Source organism: Bos indicus, chromosome 2 (assembly GCF_029378745.1).
Source record: "Bos indicus isolate NIAB-ARS_2022 breed Sahiwal x Tharparkar chromosome 2, NIAB-ARS_B.indTharparkar_mat_pri_1.0, whole genome shotgun sequence".
NCBI lineage: Eukaryota > Metazoa > Chordata > Mammalia > Artiodactyla > Bovidae > Bos > Bos indicus.
The window spans coordinates 93,294,990-93,319,869 of NC_091761.1; the positions used below are offsets into that span (position 1 = coordinate 93,294,990).

A 24,880-nucleotide genomic window follows, 5' to 3' on the forward strand; every position below is an offset into this window, starting at 1 on the left:
TGTTTAAAGGGCTTTACATTGTCATCTACACTTCCACCTCAAAGTACCAACTTGCCTTTGTCTCCATTTTACTGATGATGTAATTGAAGCAGAAGGAGGTCTAATGATTTATCCAAGGTCACAGCTAGTAAGTGGCCAAGTCAAGACTTTAACCCAGGTGGTGGGCTGCAGAACCTGTGCTCTTAACTAGCACACTGTACAGTTGGATCCCTCATCCTCTCGCTTCATGATGCTCCAAGAGATAGTTTACCTGTTTGTGGTATGTTCATGCAATGCTGTGTGAAGTCATATAATGGTGAATGGTTCCACACTATTGATATCATAGACATGTGGTACCACTACCCAGTTTCTACATCTCAACATTCAAATGAAGGCAAAGTGAAATTAGATACCAAACTGCTTACACCTAATAAAGCTTACAACTGCTTTACTTCTAACTGAGAAGTGAAGAGGAGAATAGTTTACTAAGAGACCATGTGCTCTTTCCATATGAAACTGTGGGATTTTTCTGCTAAATCCCAATCTTCTTTGAAGAGTTGTAATTGTGTTTCATCCTCTGAAATAGCCTAAGAGTTAAGTTTTCGATGATGGCTGTATATCATTGCAATAGGTGATCTTCCATAATGGCACCCTATTTTAAAAATTTTCTGAAAGTGAATCTCTTCTCCACTTTAAGTCTCACTGTGTATGATGGCTTCAGAAAAAAAGGCAATGTTTTTGGTATATAGAGATGCTGAATGAACTAAATGGATTCTCCCAGGGTGATATAAAATATTCTTAGTAAGAAACTGTTAACGTGTAGGATGGCTTCCCTGGTGGCTCAATGGGAAAGAATCCACCTGCCAATGAAGGAGATATGGGTTTGATCCCTGGGTTGGGAAGATCCCCTGGAGAAGAAAATGGCAACCCACTCCAGTATTCTTGCCTGGGGAGTGTTATGGAGAGAGAAGCCTGGTGTTCATGGGGTTGGAGAGTCAGACTTGACTTAGCAACTAAAAAGCAATAATATGTATGAAGTAGGGGTCACCATACTAACTCATGGGGTAATTAAATAGGTTTACAGGAGTATTTTGTATGTTTCTTTTTGTATGCCTGGAAGTGTCCTGAAAGTATTTTAGATGTAATATTTTCTCACTTTCCATCCTTATAAGGAAACATATTTAATAGAACATTATTTTAATAAAAATCAAGTGTATGTGTTCTGCTCTAATGATGAGTATAAACAGAACCAGTATGTGGTGTGGCATTTGTATGTGTGTTTATTGCCCACTGATTGAACCCACGTTAAGCTTAAATATATTGGATTGGAGGAAGAGAAGAACCATAAAAATGAGAGAATTACATAAAAGAGAAAAACTATAATTTACTGCTTATTTTTATGATGTTAATATACTCCCAAACCAAAGTGTGATCTGTGTTACCATGATTTACATGCAGAAACCCCACCAATATTAGGTCCATGTTTCTATCACTTAGGCTCTGTGTTGAGATCAACTGAAAATACAACAATAAAGCTTTCCCTAGACAAAGTGAGGGCTACTATCTTTCTGCTACATTCTATATCAACAAAATATGATACCACTATGTTCCAAGCTGGGGTAATCAGATAGGACTATTCAGGACTGGTTTCCTTTACGATTGACTGGTCTGATTTCCTTGCTGTCCAAGGGACTCTCAAGAGTTCAACACCACAGCTCAAAAGTATCAACGCTTCAGAGCTGTTTTCTTTATGGTCCAACTCTCACATCCATGCACGACTACTGGAAAAACCATAGCTTTGACTAGACAGACCTTTGTTGGCAAAGTAATGTCTCTGCTTTTGAATATGCTGTCTAGGTTTGTCATAGCTTTTCTTCCAAGGAGCAAATGTCTTTTAATTTCAAGGCTGAAGTCACCATCTGCAGTGATCTTGAAATCCAAGAAAATAAAGTCACTAGGTGTCTAAATGAAGACATTTAAGTGTGTTTATTTTTACCAAGAAGAAAAATGCATTTGTGTGTGTGAAAGTGCACACACACGTGTATTATAGCCATCTCCCTTTATCTCTCTACATCCTAACTCAAATGCTAGTTACACCTGCTTGTCCAGTATCATAACCACTGGCCACATGTGGATATTGAGCACTAGAAATGTATTTCAAGTGTGACATACACACTGAATGTCAAAGATTGAAATATGAAAAAAGTAATATAAAAAATCTTATTGACAATTTTTTATTGACTCCACATCAAAATGGTATTAGGTTTGGTAAATTCGGTTGAATAAAGTATATTTCAATTGTTTTCACCTGTATCTTTGTACTTAAAAAAAAAAAAGACACAACTACTGAAAAATTAAAAATTATGGCTGTAGTTCACATTGTATTCCTATTGGACAGAGCAGCTCAGACCTAAGTAAAATTGGATATAGCACTAATGAAATGGTTGGAGACCCTTGAGAGAAAGTTCTTTGAGTTGCATCATCTCTGGGGTAACAGTATGATTAGGTTTGCCTGGGGCAGTCTGAGTTCATGTGGCATATTTATTAATAGCGTCCCTGCTAACTCTCAGAGGTGTCCATGCATGGATGATAAATTATGTGGCACCCTACACATAGCCCTGTAGTCACTTGTAGTGTTTGCTCAGTGATCAGAGGAGCAGTCTTCCAAGGAAACCATGGGAACATAACAACCACAGCTCTTACATGGGAGCACACTGCCCAGAAGGTTTTGTGTGTCTCAGACCTGAGCCCAGGCGGTACAGAATTGGAGACTACAGATTCCCCATCTCTCAGACTCTAATTCTATCTGATGATTCCTCTACCACTTCAGCTGCACTGTAGTTGATTTCTGTGGTTTGATAAGGGATGATGAAAATGGGGAGTATGTGATAATGCACACATGTAGCCACTGATATGAAAAATAATTGCTTAAAAAGCTCTATTCTATTGCATTTCATTTCAATATCCAAGAAGAAAAGCAACTACAACAAAATTCCCACTCTTAAACAGTGTTCATATGTAAGTAATTCACAGATGGCAGAGCCCCAAGTGGGTTATATTCAATCATTCCCAAGAAATGAAACTTACTTAAAACCCACAGCATAAGAAGCTGTAAGAATGAATATTTGACACATTTGATTATGTTGAAATATTGCCTCTAAAACCACAGTTGATGATTGTTATTTTTAGTTGTACTTCATTAGACTTGCTCTAGAAGGGAGATTTTTCTTTGATGTCCAGAGATATGTTTTTTGAAATGCTGGAAAAGTCACACTTGTTTTCTGGCTGGTGAAGTTATTACAGATTGGTTATTTAAGATGTACAGCTTCGAACAAGTTGGAGGTTTTAAAAGGGTTTAAAGTAGAAAAATCAGATCGCAAATTTCTAATTCTGTGAATATTACAAAGCCACTAAACCTCAGTATTTGTCTCTAAGAGTACCATCAGATAAATTTGTTTCCTTCCTTCCTCTTTTCATAAACCTATCCAGTTAATCAGAATAGCATGATTATTAATGTGCAAATATTATATGACTATCTTTCAAGGAATAGAAAATTCAATTCGACTGACTGCTTGTGAATCAAAGAAAGAGAATCCTGGGGGCAAGATAGTGTAGTAAGAACCTCGTTATGGCCCTCTTACCTTCCTTGCCTTGATTGTAACCTGGTGTTCTTGGCTTAAGGGCATGCCATAAAGCCAGGTTCTTGAAATTGATGTTCCTGAATTTGCGGATGGAAGAGAACTCTAAAACAGATGTGATTTTCCCCCTTAATATCCGGTTAACTACCATGGTTGTTTTGTGTTTTAATGACTGTTTATGGTTTCACGTTTAACCCTAGGGCAAAATGATCCTGCAGGGTGAGTAAATTAAAAAGTGGATTCCTGAAAACGATAATGCTGTGGTTGTTCTCTTTGTTTGTTCTAAAACTATTACTTGTCTTGATTCACCAAAATCAATTAAGAAAATACTGGTCAGTTTTTTAGGCTATATCTAAAATATATGCATTTTATTTCAAAAAATAACATGGTCATCTTTGAAGTTGTTAAATTGAAAGTCCATGGATGGGTTACAGAGGACCTGTTAAGTCCCTGAAGTTTTACTCATGGCATAGTGTGTGTGTGTGTGTGTGTCTGTGTGTGCATGTGTGTTTGTGTGTGTATGTGTGTCCTGTGGAGAAGGCAATGGCACCCCACTCCAGTACTCTTGCCTGGAAAATCCTATGGATAGAGGAGCCTGGTGGGATGTAGTCCATGGGGTCACTAAGAGTCGGACACGACTGAGCAACTTCCCTTTCACTTTTCACTTTGATGCATTGGAGAAGGAAATGGCAACCCACTCCAGTGTTCTTGCCTGGATGAGGGAGCCTGGTGGACTGCCGTCTATGGGGTTGCACAGAGTCGGACACGACTGAAGTGACTTAGCAGCAGCAGCAGCAGCAGCAGCAGCATGTGTGTCCTGAAGGTGCTTTATCACTCTTATCAGATGTTACAAAGAATACAAAAGACCAAGAACGGTTAGGATGAAATAATGTGGGGAAGTCACTAATTCTGAGAGTATGATGAAGGATAAAGAAGTAAAGCGGAAATTACTGCTGTCCTCCAAATGTGTATTAAATAATTAAGGTTATTTCATCATATTATTGGGCTTCCCTCATGGCTCAGTCGGTAAGGAATCCACCTGCAATGCGGGAGACCTGGGTTCAATCCCTGGGTTGGGAAGATTCCCTGGAGGAGAGCACGGCAACCCACTCCAGTATTCTTGTCTGGAGAATCCCCATGGACAGAGGAGCCTAGTGGGCTACAGTCCATGGGGTCACAAAAAGTTGAAAATGTGTATTAAATAATTGAGGTCATTTCATATATTATTACCTTTCCTCACGAGCATATAATATATTAATATATAAATCCAAGATGTGCAGATAAATGGGAGTTTTTGAATTGTCTCATTGAGAGGTCAAAAATAGCTCCTAAGTCAGTAGCAACACAATTCATAGCAACAGTAAGATTGAGGGTAAGGGGAGCCAATTCCTTTGGGAAGACACCCTGAAGAAAAGTGTTTCCAGTGGTCCTGCTTTCTCAATAGGATTGAGAAGGGAAAATGTAATATCAGTTCTTCGGAGGTTTTGGTACTTCATCAGCAAAGATAATGACAGGTAGCTTCCAGTGAGAGAAAATCTTTCCGGTGAGTAGAAGCACTGTCTTTGTGTCTTGCATGTGTGTGTATATATATATATATATTGGTTAGAAAATTTTCCCTTGGATGTCCCATACATTGAAGTTATTATAGCCGATGTTGCTCTTAGATTAAACATTTTCATATCCATGAAAGGAATTAATGAAATATTACAGAGAAAGTTAAATAGCTTAGCTTTTAGGATTAAAATCATCAAATTGTCACTGACATGTCAGAGGACTTTTGGTTGTGGGTTGCTGACTGTCGACACCCATCATAGAAACAACGAAAATTCTGAATGTCCAAATCATATTTTTTTATCCATTAGATATGTAATTAAGTAGCCATAGAAACAAGGGAACAAAATAATTATTGTAGACGCTGATGTAAATTAGAAAGAAAACTCTAGCCATTGTCTTCCAAGGAGGAGAGATGGATACTGAAGAGTGAAAGGGAGGGAGAAATAGCGTGTAATATATAATCATATTATTTAGAGATACTGAAGCCTACAAAAGGTTTTCCTTTTTTTTTCCTCTCCTGACACAGTGATTTAATAATAGTCCTGGTGTTTGTAACTCCAGCTGTTCACGCTGTGTGCTGATAAGACCAGAGCTTGGAGACACATTTCAACGATGGTTTTCATATGGCTTTGTTTTTAAGAGATAAAACTGCCATCCAATATTTCATGGGGCCAAATGTTTACTTAGTTTGGCAAGTTTAGGCAGCTTAGTTTCTGAAACAATTATGTTTGTAAGACTCAAGTTCAGGTGGGGGAAATCTAGAAGCCCAATTTATTCTGCAAAAGAATTTTTCATCAAACCTTTCAGGAATAGATGAAACAGATTTAGACTGCATTAATGTCTATGCCATGACTAATGAAGGAACCTGGGGATTGTGCCCCCTGTTTAGGAGGTGCTCCCCCATCATTCTTTTTGGATCTAGTCCAGAAAATCTAAAAGAAGTATCCCTATTCAGAGTTCAGTCTCAGAAATTAAAGAGGTAACCATGACATGGTGTCTCTTGCTGTTTAAGTTGATCTGCACATAATGAAAATTGATGGGTTTGCTTTTATGTCAACATAAATTGATTAATCCCTTAGATGTCCATGACCTCTGCCATGTGCCATCCAGAAAGCATAAGGCATGGTCCCTGTCCTCAGGAAACTTACATCCTCATTGTGAAGACCAGAGCTAAAGCAATTAACCCTAGCAATCTGCCTGCAAGTATCAAATCATTAAGTCATACCTTTTTAACCAATAAAACCAGTGTCCTTTGCCTTTGGTCTATACTCCTCTCAGCCTCTCAAGGGAATTACCATGTGTACTATCTCTATTAGCTCTTATGTTACTCAAATATAACTGCTTGTTTACATGTCTGTTACAAGACGAGGCTCCTTAGAGGCATGAGCTGATGTATTCATTTTTGTATGAAAGCCCCCAGGCACAGTGCCTGACACATTAATATGATTTAGATGATTAAAACTTTTACTTCCAAGAAGGGCAAAATGAATTCCATTCAGCAGCTTTTAACTATTTTGTAAAGATGTTTGTATTTGTGTGTATGTGTTTACATAGGTATATATATACACAAACATATGTATAAATGAATTAGAATGTGAAAACTATGAAATCACCTATATAGCATACTGTTTTGCTCTCTGCATAGCTTAGGTTATGATTTTCTGCTTTAGGACAGTGTGTTAACCTATGTTTTTCAGTGTTGTCAAGGGGAGAGAGATGTTTAAACACAAGTTCTCCTCTTGGAATTTAAAATGTGGTTGGGTAGCTGAAGTCAGCAATTTCAAGTGAGATCCAATTTATCTTCCTACCATTCTAGCAATGACTCCATCAGAGAAATTGAATTCTGAGAAAGAATAGAATTTAAAGGAAAGAACAAACCTTGGTAATTCTAGAGGTGAATGTTTATAAAGCCTGATTTTGTTACTGTCTATGAAATGTGAACAAAGGAAATAATTTAGTATGCAATCAATGAAGTCACTTATCTGAGTTCTACCTTTTTTGTCAATAAAACTATGAGTTCTATAATCAGAAAGTTAGTAATCTCTGTAGTTATAGCTTTTTAATTTTCTAATAATTGTTCAAAGAGCTTACAAAATCCTTGAATAGACTAGAAATGTCTGGACAAGATAGTGCTCTTATACCCATCACATTTAAAGAGTTCCCCTTCTAAATTTTTCTCATATTGCATCTTCAAGAAGTTCTTCTAATTTCAAGAGATTTGGAAGAAAATAAAAACCACAATCTTGATATATGAATTAGTTCAAGAGCATGACAACATTTATAAGGTGTTTCATAGCAAAAATCTCATCAACATCTTATGTGAACAGCATGACCGTGTTTGAAATTTAGTAAAGGTGATGTTTAAGGTAGCCTTATTCCAAAGGTCAAGATTGTGTCCTGACTGCATCAATAACTCTCTACTCCTGAGAAAATTATTTAAATCATGAATGACTTCCACAGAAATTTTGTATAATTGAAAGGAAATAATAAATAAAAATCCTATATGAACTACTGTTAAGGACTCAGACCCCCAAACTAGCATCTGCACAGTTCCAGATATAAATTATTACCTTGATTGGTATGAATTCATCTTTACATTTCCTTTTCATGTCTCAATATTCATGAGTGCTCATAGAATGAGGCTGTATTTCTGTGTAAAACACCAAGCTTTATTTTTATTTCTCAAGGTAATAATATCTATGTCTATATCTATATCTATCTATATATAAATATAAAGCTAAGTACACACACAAAGGCAGCAGCATAGAAACATACATATATCTACATATACACATTTAAATTCTTTGGCGGAGAATACTGCTTCAATCTGGAGACTACAGTACAAGTAGATCATATTACTTTAAAGTGAAAGCTCAAGGGTATGGACTGCGTCTCTTGTAAGTTCTGATCTGCTGTATGTCCCTTCCATGTTTTGGACATTCACTGAAGATTGATGGCAAGGAAGAAAAGGGTTAATGAGTGTTCACCTTGAGAAGTAACAAGACAATCAGTATTAAAAGGAAGGAAGGTTTTTGTTTTTTTTTTTCCCTGAGCATGGTGCAATTCTTAGAAATCTCTTCTGATGGGAAATTTTTTTTTTCCCCTCACAACCTAAACTCTTCTGAAGAGCAGGCTTCATTTTTTTTTTTTCTTTCAAAATCTATTCATCGAATGACACTGTACAGACATTTAAAAGAGTTTTCTCTTTCTCGGGAGGGTGGCCCCTTTCCTAATAGCTCTGTACTTTAAAACAGAGTTCTGATTTAGATGAATCACACTTTAAAAGTAGCTACTGTGTGTGTTTCACGCTTGTGGAAACTTACAGCGTCCTCGTAAGCAGCATGTGAGCTTGTCACCATACAGCTTTTGATGTCTGATTAGATGATCTTTGGGACATCTGGAGTGAGTTAGTTTTGAAGTCACTGGTATGAGGCGCTAGAGAATCCAGAGCCTTCTGACAGACTTGAACCAGTGAAAACACCACTACTTTTAGCAAATCTTTTTTAACCTGCAACTAGCTGACAATTTTCTGACTGACATAGCCCTGATATTTTCCAACTGACTTTCCAGTCCCCTTTCTCTACAGAACTCCCCACCTTTCAAGCAAAGAATGGGTAAGTGGCATTTGTTGTAAAAATCATAAAGGATTATTCCCCTTTGACAGGAAAAGGTAGATTCTTAAGTATCACAAGTCAGAATTGATGAACTTGCTTAAAGAAATTGTATTGTCTCGTTTTTCTTTGCCTTTAATTTCAGTCACTGTGTCAATCATGCATGCTTCCTTAATTTTTAAATAAAATATATTTGACACTCAGCTATGTTCTATGAAGATCCAAAGATAAATAGGCATCCAAAGCAATTGATATCGCTGCGGTGTAATACCTCAGTTTTAGAACATCTATTAAAAGTTCATACATTTATCTTGTCAAAATGTTATTTGAATAGTCTCATTAAATACAAACATTGTTTAGTTAGAGGTTGTGTAATTTGTCCGATGAGGTTTTACTGGTATGAGATGATTTCTCACTATTTCCTGAATAAAATTATTATATACCTATAAATATCTGACTATATTTACAAAATTTGATCATGTCCCTCTCCTTCCCTGAAACAACTGACCACTTCCCAGGATATATTTTTAAATTTCTTGGTGTGGCTTTTTTTTAAATTGTAGTGAAATACATAGCATATAGTATTTACCATCTTAGTTATTTTAAATAAATGGTTAAATTTCGCTAAGTACATTCATATTATTGTACAACCATGACACCGTGAATCTCCAGAGCTCTTTTCATCTATTACAGCAAAACTGAAACTCTATACTTATTAAACAATAAATCCCGATTGCCCCCTCTCCTCAGCCCTTGGCAGTTACCATTATACTTTCTGTATCTATGATTTTGACTACTCTAGGTATCTCATATAAGTGAAATCATAAATATTTGGTTTTTGTGACTGGCTTATTTAATTTAGCATAATATCCTCAAGGCTTATTCATGTAGCCTGTACCAGAATTTCCTTTTTTTTAGGGTGAATAATATGTATGTGAAACATTTTGCTTATTTGTTCATTCATTGATACACACTTGTGTTGCTTCTGTCTTTTAGCTGTTGTGAATAATGCTGCTGTGGACATGAGTGTACAAGTATTGTTCTTAAACCCTATTTTCAATTATTTTGGGTATATACCCAGGAGTAGAAATTCTGGATCACATGATTATTATATATGATATAATATATATATATATATATAAAAACACCATAATGTTTTCCACAGCTGTTGTAGCACTTTATATTCTCACCAACAGAACACAAGGGTTCCAATTTCTCTACATCCTTGCCAACACTTGTAATTTTCTGCTTTTTGAAAAATAGCCATCCTGATGGATATGAGGTGTCATCTTGTGGTCTTGATATGCATTTCCCTAATGATTGGCGATGTTGAGCATTTTTTCACGTGCTGGTCAGTCATTCATATATTTTCCTTGGAGAAATGTCCATTCACATCCTTTGTGCATTTTTTAATTGGGTTGTATGTTTTTTGTATGCTTTTGCTGCTGTTGTTGAGTTTGGGGATTTCTGTATATAATCTGGATATTAATCCCTTATTCAGGTGATTTGCAAATGTTTTCTTCCATTCTGTAGGTTGCCTCTTTACTCTGTTGACAAGTGTCCTTTAATATCTCTGAATTATTCATTTTCATGAAGTCCGGTTTGTCTGCTTTGTTGTTGTTACCTGTTTGTGGCTGTATCCAAGAAAGCGTTGCCAACCTCGGGGTTGTGACGTTTTTGCCCTATGTTTTCTTCTAAGAGTTTTATTGGTTTAGTTCTTATGTGTAGGTCTATGATCCATTTTGAGTTAAATTTTGTATATGGTATTGGGCCAAGGTCCAACTTCATTCTTTTCCAGGTGAATATCCAGTTTTCCCAGAACTGTTTGTTGAAAATACTATTCTTTCCCTGCATCCTTGTTGAAAAATCATTGACCATATGAGTAAGGGTTTATTTTTGCCTTCTCGGCATTACTTTTTACAGCCTAACCTCAGCCTATATGTTTAGCTTCATCTCCAGCCACAGTACATCATGTACTCCACGTGTGCTGCGTGAAGTTTCTCACATGTACACAAAACGATCCTGTGTTTTGCCCAGCTGTATCTTCTGCCAGGCAAGTGACAAATGTCATTCATCCCCCTAGTGAATGTGCGGTTTTCTTTCAAAACCCAGTACAGTGGTCTTTTTCTTTTACTAAATCCCCCCTCCCCCCAATTTCTTTCTGTTATGTACAGAATTAACCATGTCCTGCCCATGGTGCACTGATATCTTCATTGTAATTCTTTCTACCCCATGTTATAATTTCCCACATTTTCTATCTCCCTTACAATACTAAACTCCTTGTGAGTGGATCAAATTTTCTTTCACATACCCAAAATGAAATATCTTTCCTAAAGAACAGGGGGCACTTATAAAAGGTTTATAGAAAGAAAAGAATGAAATACATTTTCCTAATAGCCTATTTAAACCACAAAGCACTTTAATTGCAGTCTTAATAGCATTAATCTGTATGCTAGGTCTGCCAACAGATGGCCACGTAACACTACCCAGGATGTCAAGGAAGGAGGGCCTTTCTTTGCTCAGTTCCAAGTTCATGTCAGATGTGGACACTTCATTATTTATATTTAAATATGGTATTTCATCTCATAAAAATCTGTAAGTTCCACTTTATTTACCCTCTTTCGTAGATGAAGAAGCTAGTGCTCAAAGAAGTCAATTCATTTGCCCCAGATTATATAACTAATTAATAGCAGGGCTAGAATTTTCAAATATGTTTCCATCCAAAGTATAACCTCTTTTCATTCTACCAAAGGTTAGCCTTGGAAGTAGCACCCTAGAGTCCATACCTTTGTCCCATTGATGCTATCTATCATTGTTCAAATGCTTAGGGCAATCTTCATTTGAAACCACCTTAAAGCCAGTTTATGAGCTGCTTCCTTAAAAAAAAAACATTTCACTATTTTACACTCATGGATTATTTTTCTCCCATAAATGGTATTCTATTTGATGACAAAATTTATATTGTAAAGTTCATCTCAAGTAACTTGACTGTTTATACAATTTAAATATCTCTATGCAGCAGAAAGATACCATAAAAAAAAAAGAAAAGAAAAGTAAAAAGAAAAAATCTGATTCAGGCATGAAGAACATTTAAAGGACATTTATAGAAGAATAGATTCAAATGTGGTTTAGAAGCAGAGTACAGAGTTTTATAGCCATTCTTTGTTTATCCAGTTGTCTCATGGTTAAGACAACCAGTTTTTATCCCTAAATCATCCACTGGCTCTCTGTCAATGTAGACAAGTATAATTTTGTTCTCTGTCTGGAAAAGAAGATTATCTTCTCTCATGCTCACAGTGGAATTGTGAAGTTAATACCTTTTATCTTGAGTATAGCATTTAGGAGAATGTGGGTGCTTAATATATGTTAATAATAGTGATAATAATGAATGTTGATAATTAGAGGTCTTTTATAATTATCAAATTTCTAATGTGTGTTAAATATAATTAAAGGGGAATGATTTAAATTAATATGCACACATGCAAAAACTAGAGCTAGCCACAGATTTTATTTTTAGCTTCTTAACATCATGAATATGAATCAAGTATTAAGAAATCCAGTTATGATTCGTGTTTCACTCTGGTCATGATGGAGAACCCAAGCAGGATCTGGAAACTAGAATGGCCTCTGTTTGAGTTGAAAAATATAGTCATGAATGGGGATTTACAAAGAGCTGTTGTGATTGGAGCTTGACCACATGAACTTGTGAATCAGACATTATTATTATAATCCATCACTATAACACTGAGTTCCATGAGAGAAAGGCACTTTTCCTAGAAACTGGACACCATTCCAGGAGTAGGTAACAAACAAATGCCTGGAAGGGCCCTAGAAAATGTAGGTGGAATAGAGGAAACAATAATCATAAATAATTTCCCATGAAATTCATCTTGGAGATTCATTCTTCAAACTCAGTTATTTCATAAGGTACAAGAAAGGTAGGTGAGCTGAGGATTGTGAGAGGCAGCAAGCTGAAATAATTGAGAACATGGACTTGTAAGTTTGAATGCCTGGTTCAAATCTGCTTCTGCCACTGAGTAAGGGGTTGATTTTTGTTAAGTATGTCCCTTCTTTTGGCCTCTCTTTTCTCATCAATAACATGATAATAGCAGTATTTACCTTACAGCAGGGATACCCGACTTCCAAGATCTAATTGCTTGATGATCTGAGATGGAGCTGATGTAGTAATAATAGAAATAAAGTGTGCAATAAATGTAATGTATTTGAATCATCATGCAACCAACTCCCCTCACCCCCAGTCTGTGGAAAAATTGTCTTCTACACAACTGGTCCCTAGTGCAAAAAGGCTGGGGAATGCTGCCTTACAGGTTCATCTTAAGAAATAAAATGAGTGGTTACTTGTAAAATTTCTTATGATATATAGGAAGAATTATTTGCACTTCTTAAGTAAATATATGTGTTGGATTTGAGTCATGCATGAAGGAGAAATGGGTGGTAGTGTAGGTAGACTCTAGAAGCAATTATGAGTTTTATTTTTATTTTTTTAAGCTGACTTTTATAAGGTTTAGCTTTAATTTAAGGAAGGAATTTCACACAGAGCTAGGAAAATTAAAAAAAAAAAATGAACTAATTCCAAAGTTGAACTTTAAATGTATGTGAATAGTAAATATACGTTGAGTGCCTTTTGTTTATAGAAACTCTTCCAATTTCTTTTCTTTTGGGTGGGGTAAAGGAAAAGAAAAAAAATTAAAGAAAGATCTCCAAAGACCAATTCAGTTCCTAAAGCAGTATTGCAACTGCATCAATGAATTCACCCTAGTTTTCCTCCCTTGATGTGAAATTCTTCTCTTCCTTGTAAACATTTTGCTAAAATTGAAGACCGAGAAGGAAACAGGAAAGGAGGGGTTATTAAGAAATGGGGCAATTTCAAATGGCTCAAACTTGTCATTCATCTCCTGTGTTTTTCTGAAAGTCCTGCCCTCTGGTGTTTCCGTTACTTGCTCTTCTGCCCCTCTGTCTTGAAATCACCTTTCTCATTTGTCTGCATGGCAGACACTTTCTCATCTGTTAAGGCCAGTCTAAAACATCACCTCCTTTTAAAATTTCTTTTTGAAACCCTATTACCTGGCAGAAATTTGGTGCCATTTCAGCAATAATTTTTAAAGTGCTATATGACATAGCATTTGTTGAGATCATGATGATAATAGTTTTTTGTAGGAAGCAGTATTAAATATAGGACCGAAATATCAGCGGCCAAACAAAAGCTACCTGGAGAGTGCAGTATGGATGCTTGTCATATCACACGCTGGTTCCCTGACTCAGGCATGCTCTGCTGTACTTGGAGTTGAGCAAACTCTTTCTTCCTGGTTCCACTTCCGCCTCCCTTCTGTGAGAATGAGCCATGCTTCTGCCATGAACAGTGCCATGAACCCTTATTTTATTGTATGTCTCCCTCCTTCCTTTGCAGTGGAGGTGTTCTGAGGGCAGATGATGTACTTTTTATCTTGGTAGTCTAGCACTTATCTTATGGTAGCTATTTAATAACTGACCGACTGAATACATGGAGTAGTAAAATAGTGGACAAGCAACTGGAAAGAATGAAAACTGAACAAATTCACAGATTCTGATGGATTAATGTTTTTTATAGATAAAATATTTTAAAGGCAGTGTTGAAAGAATATAGTATTTTAACTAGTAATATACATATATTATAAAGGCATATAAATATTATACATATATATAGTATTTTTTGGTGTGTCTTCTGCATTCACTGTTAAGTGATGAACAAATTTTCAGTCAACATGAAAATTATTTATCTCTATATCACAAAATGAAACAACACGCATAGAGCTCTGAGAACATGAGGCCATTTCTGCATTTTTAATACAGCTCAAACTCAGTCTCCCCAAGTCACTTTCAGCTTCTTTCATTTTATTTTTTTTTAATTTTATTTTATTTTTAAACTTTACATAATTGTATTAGTTTTGCCAAATATCAAAATGAATCCGCCACAGGTATACATGTGTTCCCCATCCTGAACCCTCCTCCCTCCTCCCTCCCCATACCATCCCTCTGGGTCGTCCCAGTGCACCAGCCCCAAGCATCCAGTATCGTGTATCGAACCTGGACTGGCAACTCGTTTCTTACATGATATTTTACATGTTTCAATGTCATTCTCCCAAATCTTCCCACCCTCTCCCTCTCCCACAGAGTCCATAAGACTGTTCTATACATCAGTGTCTCTTTTGCTGTCTCATACACCGGGTTATGTGTTGGCAGTGGTAGGGGAATGAGTTTGTTTGGAAATGATTATAGTCACTTAAGTTCAGCCTCTGATCATTGTTTTTTTTTTTTTTTTAGTTTGAAAAATATATAATTTAATTTAATTATCTGTGTATATTTGGGGAAGTAATTACAAAATCTACCAAAATAACCATTTAATGTCAAAATTTGAAGTTTTCTGGATTTCTAAATCTCTTTTGGTGGATAGATAAAGTATAAATTGGAGACTTTGTGGAGGTATTTCTACTTCTATCAGGAAATTTTTGATCTGGGATTAGATATGATTTATTGAATATCCATACATTACTTTCCATAAAATATCAAGTAGTTCCTGCTTCTAATTTTAGTCAGCTTTAGTAATTACACAGAATAATTGTTATACTATACTATATCCATTTCTTGTGTGGCTACACCCCATGTGATAGAAAATCTCTGGGTGAAAATTCTGTTTTATTTTGCTACTGCTGCTGCTGCTAAGTAGCTTCAGTCGTGTCTGACTCTGTGCGACCCCAGAGACGGCAGCCCACCAGGCTCCCCCGTCCCTGGGATTCTCCAGGCAAGAACACTGGAGTGGGTTGCCATTTCCTTCTCCAATGCATGAAAGTGAAAAGTGAAAGTGAAGTCGCTCAGTCATGTCCAACTCTTGGCGACCCCATGGACTGCAGCCACCCAGGCTCTTCTGTCCATGGGATTTTCCAGGCTAGAGTACTGGAGTGGGGTGCCATTGCCTTCTACTACCACATAGTGTTAAACTGACTTATTGCATCACATAGCCTGGAAAAAAGTATCTTAGGAATTGCCAAACTAATTTTTTAAGTTCTGGCTAATTTTCAAATTAGTGGGCCAAAGATAACATGTAAAACTAAATATTTTAAGGCAATGAATCTAGGCATCAATTTTAAGATAAAATTCTTCTGGCCTAATTTGGCAAAAAAAAAAAAATTGTATGCTTTTAGCTCATTACATTCCTAACTAATACGAAGAGAAGTGAAAAGCAAAGGAGAAAAAGAAAGATATACCCATTTGAATGCAGAGTTCCAAAGAATAGCAAGAAAAGATAAGAAAGCCTTCCTTAGTGATCAATGCAAAGAAATAGAGGAAAACAATAGAATGGGAAAGACTAGAGATCTCTTCAATAAAATTAGAGATACCAAGGGAACATTTCATGCAAAGATGAGCTCAATAAAGGACAGAAATGGTATGGACATAACAGAAGCAGATGGTATTAAGAAGAGGTGGCAAGAATACACAAAAAAACTGTACAAAAAAGATCTTCACAACCCAGATAATCACAATGGAGTGATCACTCACACTCACCTAGAGCCAGATATCCTGGAATGTGAAGTCAAGTGGGCCTTAGGAAGCATCACTACAGACAAAGCTACTGGAGGTGATGAAATTCCAGTGGAGCTATTTCAAATCCTAAAAGATGATGCTGTGAAAGTGCTGCACTCAATATGTCAGCAAATTTGGAAAACTCAGCTGTGGCCACAGGACTGGAAAAGGTTAGTTTTCATTCCAATCCCAAAGAAAGGCAATGCCAAAGAATGCTCAAACTACTGCACAATTGCACTTATCTCACACATTAGTAAAGTAATGCTCAAAATTCTCCAAGTCAGGCTTCAACAATACATGAACCGTGAACTTCCAGATGTTCAAGCTGGTTTTAGAAAAGGCAGAGGAACCAGAGATCAAATTGCCAACATCTGCTGGATTATCGAAAAAGCAAGAGAGTTCCAGAAAAACATCTATTTCTGCTTTATTGACTATGCCAAAGCCTTTGACTGTGTGGATCACAATAAACTGTGGAAAATTCTGAAAGAGATGGGAATACCAGACCACCTGACCTGCCTCTTGAGAAACTTGTATGCAGGTCAAGAAGCAACAGTTAGAACTGGACATGGAACAACAGACTGGTTCCAAATAGGAAAAGGAGTTCATCAAGGCTGTGTATTGTCACCCTGCTTATTTAACTTCTATGCAGAGTACATCATGAGAAATGCTGGTCTGGATGAAGCACAAGCTGGAATCAAGATTGCCAGGAGGAATATCAATAACCTCAGATATGCAGATGACACCACCATTATGGCAGAAAGTGAAGAAGAACTAAAGAGCCTCTTGATGAAAGTGAAAGAGGAGAGTGAAAATGTTGGCTTAAAGCTCAACATTCAGAAAACAAAGATCATGGCATCTGGTCCCATCACTTTATGACAAATAGATGGGGAAACAGTGGCTGATATTATTTTTGGGGGCTCCAAAATCACTGTAGATTGTGATTGCAGCCGTGAAATTAAAAGATGCTTATTCCTTGGAAGGAAAGTTATGACCAACCTACACAGCATATTAAAAAGCAGAGACATTACTTTACCAACAAAGGTCCATGTAGTCAAAGCTATGGTTTTTCCAGTAGACATGTATGGATGTGAGAGTTGGACTGTAAAGAAAGCTGAGCTTGAAGAATTGATGCTTTTGAACTGTGGTGTTGGAGAAGACTCTTGAGAGTCCCTTGGACTGCAAGGAGATCCAACCAGTCCATCCTAAAGGAGATCAGTAGTCCTAGGTGTTCATTGTAAGGACTGATGTTGAAGCTTAAATTCCAATACTTTGGCCACCTGATGCGAAGAACTCACTCATTTGAGAATACCCTGATGCTGGGAAAGATTGAGGGCAGGAGGAGAAGTGAACAACAGAGGATGAGATGGTTGGAGGGTATCACCGACTCCATGGACGTGGGTTTGGGTAGACTCTGGCAGCTGGTGATGGACAGGGAGGCCTGGCGTGTTGCGGTTCATGGGGTCTTAAGAGTCAGACACGACTGAGCGACTGAACTGAGCTGAACATCTGGAGACTGCTATGAAAGATAAAGAGTTTGTCAAACTCTCATAATATTTTCCCACTTTTGACTATGTGAACTTTCTAGGATCTTCCATTCATAAGTTTGGGCTGATTCTACAAACGGTTCATAATGCCTTCCTTCAGTTAACAAACATTGTGCAAGGTACCATGGTTTGGCTGAGGTTTAAAGCACAACACAGGCCACTCCCCAGGGAGTTCTCCTTTATGTGTCTCTCTCCCTCATACACTGAGAAGCACAGACATATAAATAGAACTTATGATACAATGCAGGTGCAATAACTTTCTTATGCATAAGGAAAATCGATAGAAAACTGACAGGAGTATTTGAAAATAGCTCTCAAAGCTGAAAGTTTCATGGAAATGTTGTGTCTTAAAGGATGGATAGGAGACAACCAAGCCAAATCATGGAAAAATATGTTTTAGCCAGAAGGTTACAAAAATAAGTACAGAGATGCAAGAAATAGTTTTCCCAAGGTTTTCTGGAGGAATTGCCTTGTTGAGGGACTTTGGAGAGATGAGAAGCCAAATCATGAAACACTGTATCTGTCATATTAGAGAAACTTGACTTTTATGTACTATACAGTATTAGTGATGAATTTGAAGTAGAAGGGTTACAGATTCAATTTTGCACAAAGCAGAGTAGAGATAAGAAAATACTTAGGAGTTTGTTATTGTGTGATTGAGGACAGAGCTGACAAAGACCTGAATCACACCATGATCCTTTTGTAGGCAGGACTCAGTGATTGGTTGATTCAGTAATAATTACAAAACATCTACCACCACCCTTTCTTTGTGCCAGTCAGTGTTTTAAGTGCTATAAATATATTATTCTCTGTAATCCTCACAACAAACCACAGAACAATGATAGCTACCATGTACCACTTTATGGATAAGGAAATTATGCACGTAGAGACTAAGGAAAGATCAAATTGCTGGTCATAAAGCTAACAAGTCACAGAAATATTTAGGAAATAAAATTCGCAGATCTTGGATGAGGCAATAGAACATATAAGAGATGTCAAGAAGAATTTCCAGGGTACACTTTTGTGTAGTGAGGCAAAGGAGTGATCTACCATCTAACATACGGAACTCAAAATTAGTATGTGGGCAAAGATACAAACAAGTAGATGTGATTAGAAATCAAAAAATTGGTGTTCATACCTTAAGTCCTTGATGATCTTATTAAGAGCAGTTCCAGTAGCGGAAAGTGGGGTGGGGACATCTGTACTGTTGGCTGAGAAGGAAATTGGAGACAAAGAAATAGAAATATCTCTTACAGAACTTATGACATTTGGGAGAACACATCAAGATTTAAATGTTATATGCCAGTAGCCATTTAAGGACCCTTTTAATTTCAAGCAACAAAAATACAATGTAAAATGGCTCAGTCAAAAAAATGAGACATACTTATTTTCCTGAGAATTCTGCACATAATCTGTGAGTGTGCTGAATAGCTGTATTTTGGTGAGCCAGAGATACAGCTGGGCTTCAGGGAAAACTGGAATCAAAAATTCAAGTAGTTGTCTCTGTTTTATTATTTCATAGATTTCATCAAGTTTATATGTACACTAGCTTCCTCAACAGAGGGGAACGTGTCTGCTAATAATTCCAGTTTTCCCGTGTCCAGAGAGGCAATATTGCTTTTTCTGGACTCCAGGAGAGAAGTCTGGCAACTTTCAGCCGTGGCCACTTTAAATCAGCCATAGCTATGGTGGGTGGCAGGAGTGGTCTGTAGCCACATGACATTTGGTACAAGGTCCGTAGAGGAAAGAGCAGTTTCTAGCCTGAAGAGGACTCAGCAGATATTCCTACTGATACAGACTCAGAACCAAGGCCAGGTGTGAACAACAATAAGGACAGTACTGTAAGTTCAAGAAGAGCTCTTTCCCAGAATGACCAAGGCAGATTCAAGGAGAAAGATAGCTTGATGTGGATCTTAAAGGAAGGGTGAGTATTAGCCATAGATAGTTCAATGAGCAAATTCAATTTAACAAAGATATGTAAATAGTATTTGGAGAGAAGTAGACCTTACTGAGCAGAGTAGCATTCTGAATGCACTGTTTCTCAGAGTGCAAAGACAACTCTTAGAAACGTGTGTGTGTGTGTGTTCAGTTGCCCAGGCATGTCTGACTCTTTGAAACTCACCAGGCTCCTCTTGTCTGTGGAAATTTTCAGGCAAGAATACTGGAGTGGGTTGCCATTTTCCTTTTCCTGAGGATCTTCCTGACCCACGAATTGAACCTACTTCTCTTGCATCTCTGTCATTGGCAGGAGATTCTTTACCACTAGCACCGCCTGGGAAGTCAGAAACAGCTGAGAAGTTTGCAAAAACACCTGTTCCTGAGCTACCTCTGAGTCTGATGAATCAGAATTTTGAGAGTAGAGTCCAGGAAATCTGCATTGTGAATCAGTACTGTTTATGAAATTCAATTTCCCGTGAGATACGGCAATGCCATGAATTTTTTTTTGTAAGGAGAGATAGGACCTGGTCTATCGAGGACAAGCTGCTTGAGCACCAGGAGATGTGGTCAGCTGCTTCAGACATGGAAGAAGTGCTTGGAAGCATAATTTTCATGAATAATTCAAAGATTTGGCAGATAGAGTGAAACAATCACAATATATTTGACAAGTTAATACATACTGGAGTGTGAAAAACTAATTAACTGTTACATTTTGCATGAAATTGTGAAGTTGTAGAAACCAAAAAGACAAAAAAGGAAAAGAGGAAAGTGGGACAGACATTCTGTTGAAGAAGAAAGTGGTGAAACACAAAGGAGTTTTTTTTTTTTTTTAATAGGGTAATTTGATGGCACCATAAAGGTACCCTGATGTGACATGTTATTTAAGACAAAACTGTATATTTTTATTCAGCCCCCATTTAACAAATTATATTTAGTATCATTAGAATCAGTGAACAGCAGACAAGAGGGGAGAATAAAAAAACACCTATCTCCCCAAAAAGAGGAGTTTTGTCTCAGGCACAGAAGCAATAATTTAGGACCCAGACTCCTTTGGGTCTGGAAAAGTTAATGTATCTCAAGTAGCTAACTGACATTCACTGAATCTTAGAGTTGATAAAGTTCCCCCCAAAGATCCTGTGCACATTCTTCTGCTCCCATTTGGCTGAGGCACTAATCTTAGATCTGATTGTGTTGAACAGAATAACCCACCCTTTTAGCATTTCTCTCTCTGGCAGAATTCTGATACTTGGTTGCATGGTTAACATCACACATGAAAAGAAAATGGTTTCTGGTAAAGCAGTTAAAAAAAGCTGAGACATTACTTTGCTGACGAAAGTTGATCTAGTTAAAGCTATGGTTTTTCTAGTAGTCATGTATGGATGTGAGAGTTGGACTATAAAGAAAGTTGAGTATTGATACTTTTGAACTGTGGTGTTGGAGAAGACTCTTGAGAGTCCCTTGTACTGCAAGGAGATCAAACCAGTCAATCCTAAAGGAAATCAGTCCTGAATATTCATTGGAAGGACTGAAGCTGAAGCTCCAGTACTTTGGCCACCTGATGCAAAGAACTGAATCACTGGAAAAGACCCTGATGCTAGGAAAGATTGAAGGCCGGAGGAGAAGGGGACAACAGAGAATGAGATGGTTGGATGACATCACCGACTGGATGGACATGAGTTTGAGCAAGCTCCAGGAGTTGGTGATGGACAGGGAAGCCTGGCATGCTTCAGTCTATGGGGTCACAAAGGATTGGACATGACTGAGCAACTGAACTGAACTGAAAGCAGTTATGATAGGTTTTCTGCCTCATGGAAGGCTATGCTGATGGAGAAATCAATAAAGCAGATAATTTTATTTTTTCTACTTGAGTTAAGAATCCAAGTTTAAGTTGCAGATAGCAGCAAATATGTTGTGGACCAGGAATTGGGAGACCCACCTTCTGGTCTGAGCTGAGAGACTGAATTGCAGAGCCTTAGAGAAGATACTTAACTTCCTTGGAACAGTCTCTTCAGCTGTAAAATGAGAAAGATTAAATGTAAAACAGTATCTCCCATCAGGAAGCGTCAATAAGCCTCTTCTCCTTATCCATCAGAGGGCAGAATGAAAACCACAATCACAGAAGACTAATCAAACTGATCACAAGGACCACAGCCTTGTATAACTCCATGAGACCGTGAGCCATGCCATGTAGGGCCACCCAAGAAGGATGGGTCATGGTGGAGAGTTCTGGCAAAACGTGGTCAACTGGAGAAGGGAATGGCAAACCACTTCAGTATTCTTGCATTGAGAACCCCATGAATAGTATGAAAAGGCAAAAAGATAGGACACTGAAAGATAAACTCCCCAGGTTAGCAGGTGCCCAATATGCTACTGGAGAACAATGGAGAAATAACTCCAGAAAGAATGAAGAGACAGAGCCAAAGCAAACACAATGCCCAGTTGTGGATGTGACTGGTGATAGACATAAAGTCCAATGCTGTAGAGAACAATATTGCATAGGAACCTGGAATGTTAGATCCATGAATCAGGGAAATTGGAAGTGGTCAAACAGGAGATGGCCAGAGTAAACATGGACATTTTAGGAATCAGTGAACTAAAATGGACTGGAATGGGTGAACTTAGATGGCCATTATATCTACTACTGTGGGCAAAAATCTCTTAGAAGAAAATGGAGTAGCCATCATGGTCAGCAAATGAGTCCGAAATGCACTACTTGGGTACATTCTCAAAAACACAGAATGATCTCTGTTCATTTTCAAGGCAAACCTTTCAGTATCACAGTAATCTAAGTCTATGCCCCAACCAATAATGCTGAAGAAGCTGAAGTTGAATGGTTCTATGAAGACCTAAAAGACCTTTTAGAACTAACACCCAAAAAAGATGTCCTTTTCATTATAGGGGAGTGGAATGCAAAAGTAGGAAGTCAAGAGATACCTGGAGTAACAGGCAAATTTGGCCTTTGAATACAGAATGAAGCGGGGGAAAGACTAACAGTTTTGCAAAGAGAACACACTGGTCATAGCAAACACCCTTTTCCAACAACACAAGAGAAGACTCTACACATGGACATCACCAGATGGGCAATACAAAAACCAGATTGATTATATTCTTAGCAGCCAAATATGGAGAAGCTCTATACAGTAAGGAAAAACAAGACTGGGAGCTGACCGTAGCTGAAATCCTAAACTCCTTTTTGCCAAATTCAGCCTTAAATTGAAGAAAGTAGGGAAAACCACTAGACCATTCAGGTATGACTTAAATCAAATCCCTTACTATTATGCAGTAGAAGTGACAAATGGATTCAAGAGATTAGATCTGATAGACAGAGTGCCTGAAGAACTATGCAAGGAGGTTCATGACATCATATAGGAGACAGTGATCAACACCATCCCCAAGAAAAAGTACTGCAAAAAAGCAAAATGGTTGTCTGAGGCGGCCTTACAAATAGCTGAGAAGAAGAGAAGGTAAAGGCAAAGGAGAAAAGGAAAGATATACCCATTTGAATAGAGAGTTCCAAAGAATAGCAAGGAGAGATAAGAAAGACTTCCTCAGTGATCAATGCAAAGAAATAGAGGAAAATAGTAGAGTGGGAAAGACTAGAGATCTCTTCAAGAAAATTAGAGATACCAAAGGAGGGAACATTTCATGCAAAGATGGGCATTATAAAGGACAGAAATGATATGTACCTAACAGAAGCAGAAGATATTAAGAAAAGGTGGCAAGAATACACAGAAGAACTATACAAAATAGATCTTCATGACCCAGATAACCATGATGGTGATATCACTCACCTAGAGCCAGACATCCTGGAATGCCAAGTCAAGTGGGCCTTAGGAAACATCACTAGAAACAAAGCTAGTGGAGGTGATGAAATTCCAGTTGAGCTGTTTCAAATCCTGAAAGATGATGCTGTGAAAGTGCTGCACTCAGTATGGCAGCAAATTGGGAAAACTCAGCAGTGGCCACAGGACTAAAAAAGGTCAGTTTTCATTCCAATCCCAAAGAAAAGCAATGCCAAAGAATATTCAAACTACTGCACAATTGCACTCATCTCACACACTAGCAAAGTAATGCTCACAGTTCTCCAAGCCAGACTTCAACAGTACGTGAAGCATGAACTTCCAGATGTTCAAACTGGATTTAGAAAACTCAGAGGGACCAGCCAACATCTGTTGGATCATCAAAAAAGCAAAAGAGTTCCAGAAAAACATCTGCTTTATTGACTTTGCCAAAACCTTTGACTGTGTGGATCACAACAAACTGTGAAAAATTCTTAAGGAGATGAGAGTGCCAGATCACCTGACCTGCCTCCTGAGAAATCTGTATGCAGGTCAAGAAGCAACAGTTAGAACTGGACGTGGAACAACAGACTTGTTCCAAATCAGAAAAGGTGTGCTTCAAGTCTGTATATTGTCACCCTGCTTATTTAACTTATATGCAGAGTACATCAATGCTGGGCTGGATGAAGCACAAGCTGGAATCATGATTGCTGGGGGAAATATCAATAACCTCAGATATGCAGATGACACCACCCTTATGGCAGAAAGTGAAAAAAAAACTAAAGAGTCTCTTGATGAAAGTGAAAGAGGAGAGTGAAAAAGTCGGCTGAAATGTCAACATTCAGGAAACTAAGATCACAGCATACGGTCCCATCACTTCATAGTAAATAGACGAAACAATGGAAACAGTGAGAGACTTATTTTTTAGGGCTCCAAATCACTGCAGATGGTGATTACAGTCATGAAATCAAAAGATGCTTGCTCCTTGGAAGAAAACTATGACCAGCCTAGACAGCATATTAAAAAGCGGAGACATTACTTTGCCAACAAAGGTCCATCTAGTCATAGCTATGGTTTTCCAGTAGTCACATATGGATGTGAGATTTGGAATATAAAGAAATCTGAGTGCCGAAGAATTGATGCTTTTGAACTGAGGTGCTGGAGAAGACTCGTGAGAGTCCCTTGGACTGCAAGGAGATCAAACCAGTCAACCCTAAGGGAAATCAGTCCTGAATATTCATTGGAAGTTCTGATGCTGA

The 24,880-nt window shown here is 37.7% G+C and overlaps 1 protein-coding gene across 3 annotated transcripts in view; it reads left to right on the plus strand.

Moving 5' to 3' along the window:
- Positions 1–24,880, plus strand: part of PARD3B (par-3 family cell polarity regulator beta) — a 1,151,736-nt gene that overhangs the window by 544,136 nt on the left and 582,720 nt on the right. The window lies entirely within an intron of this gene.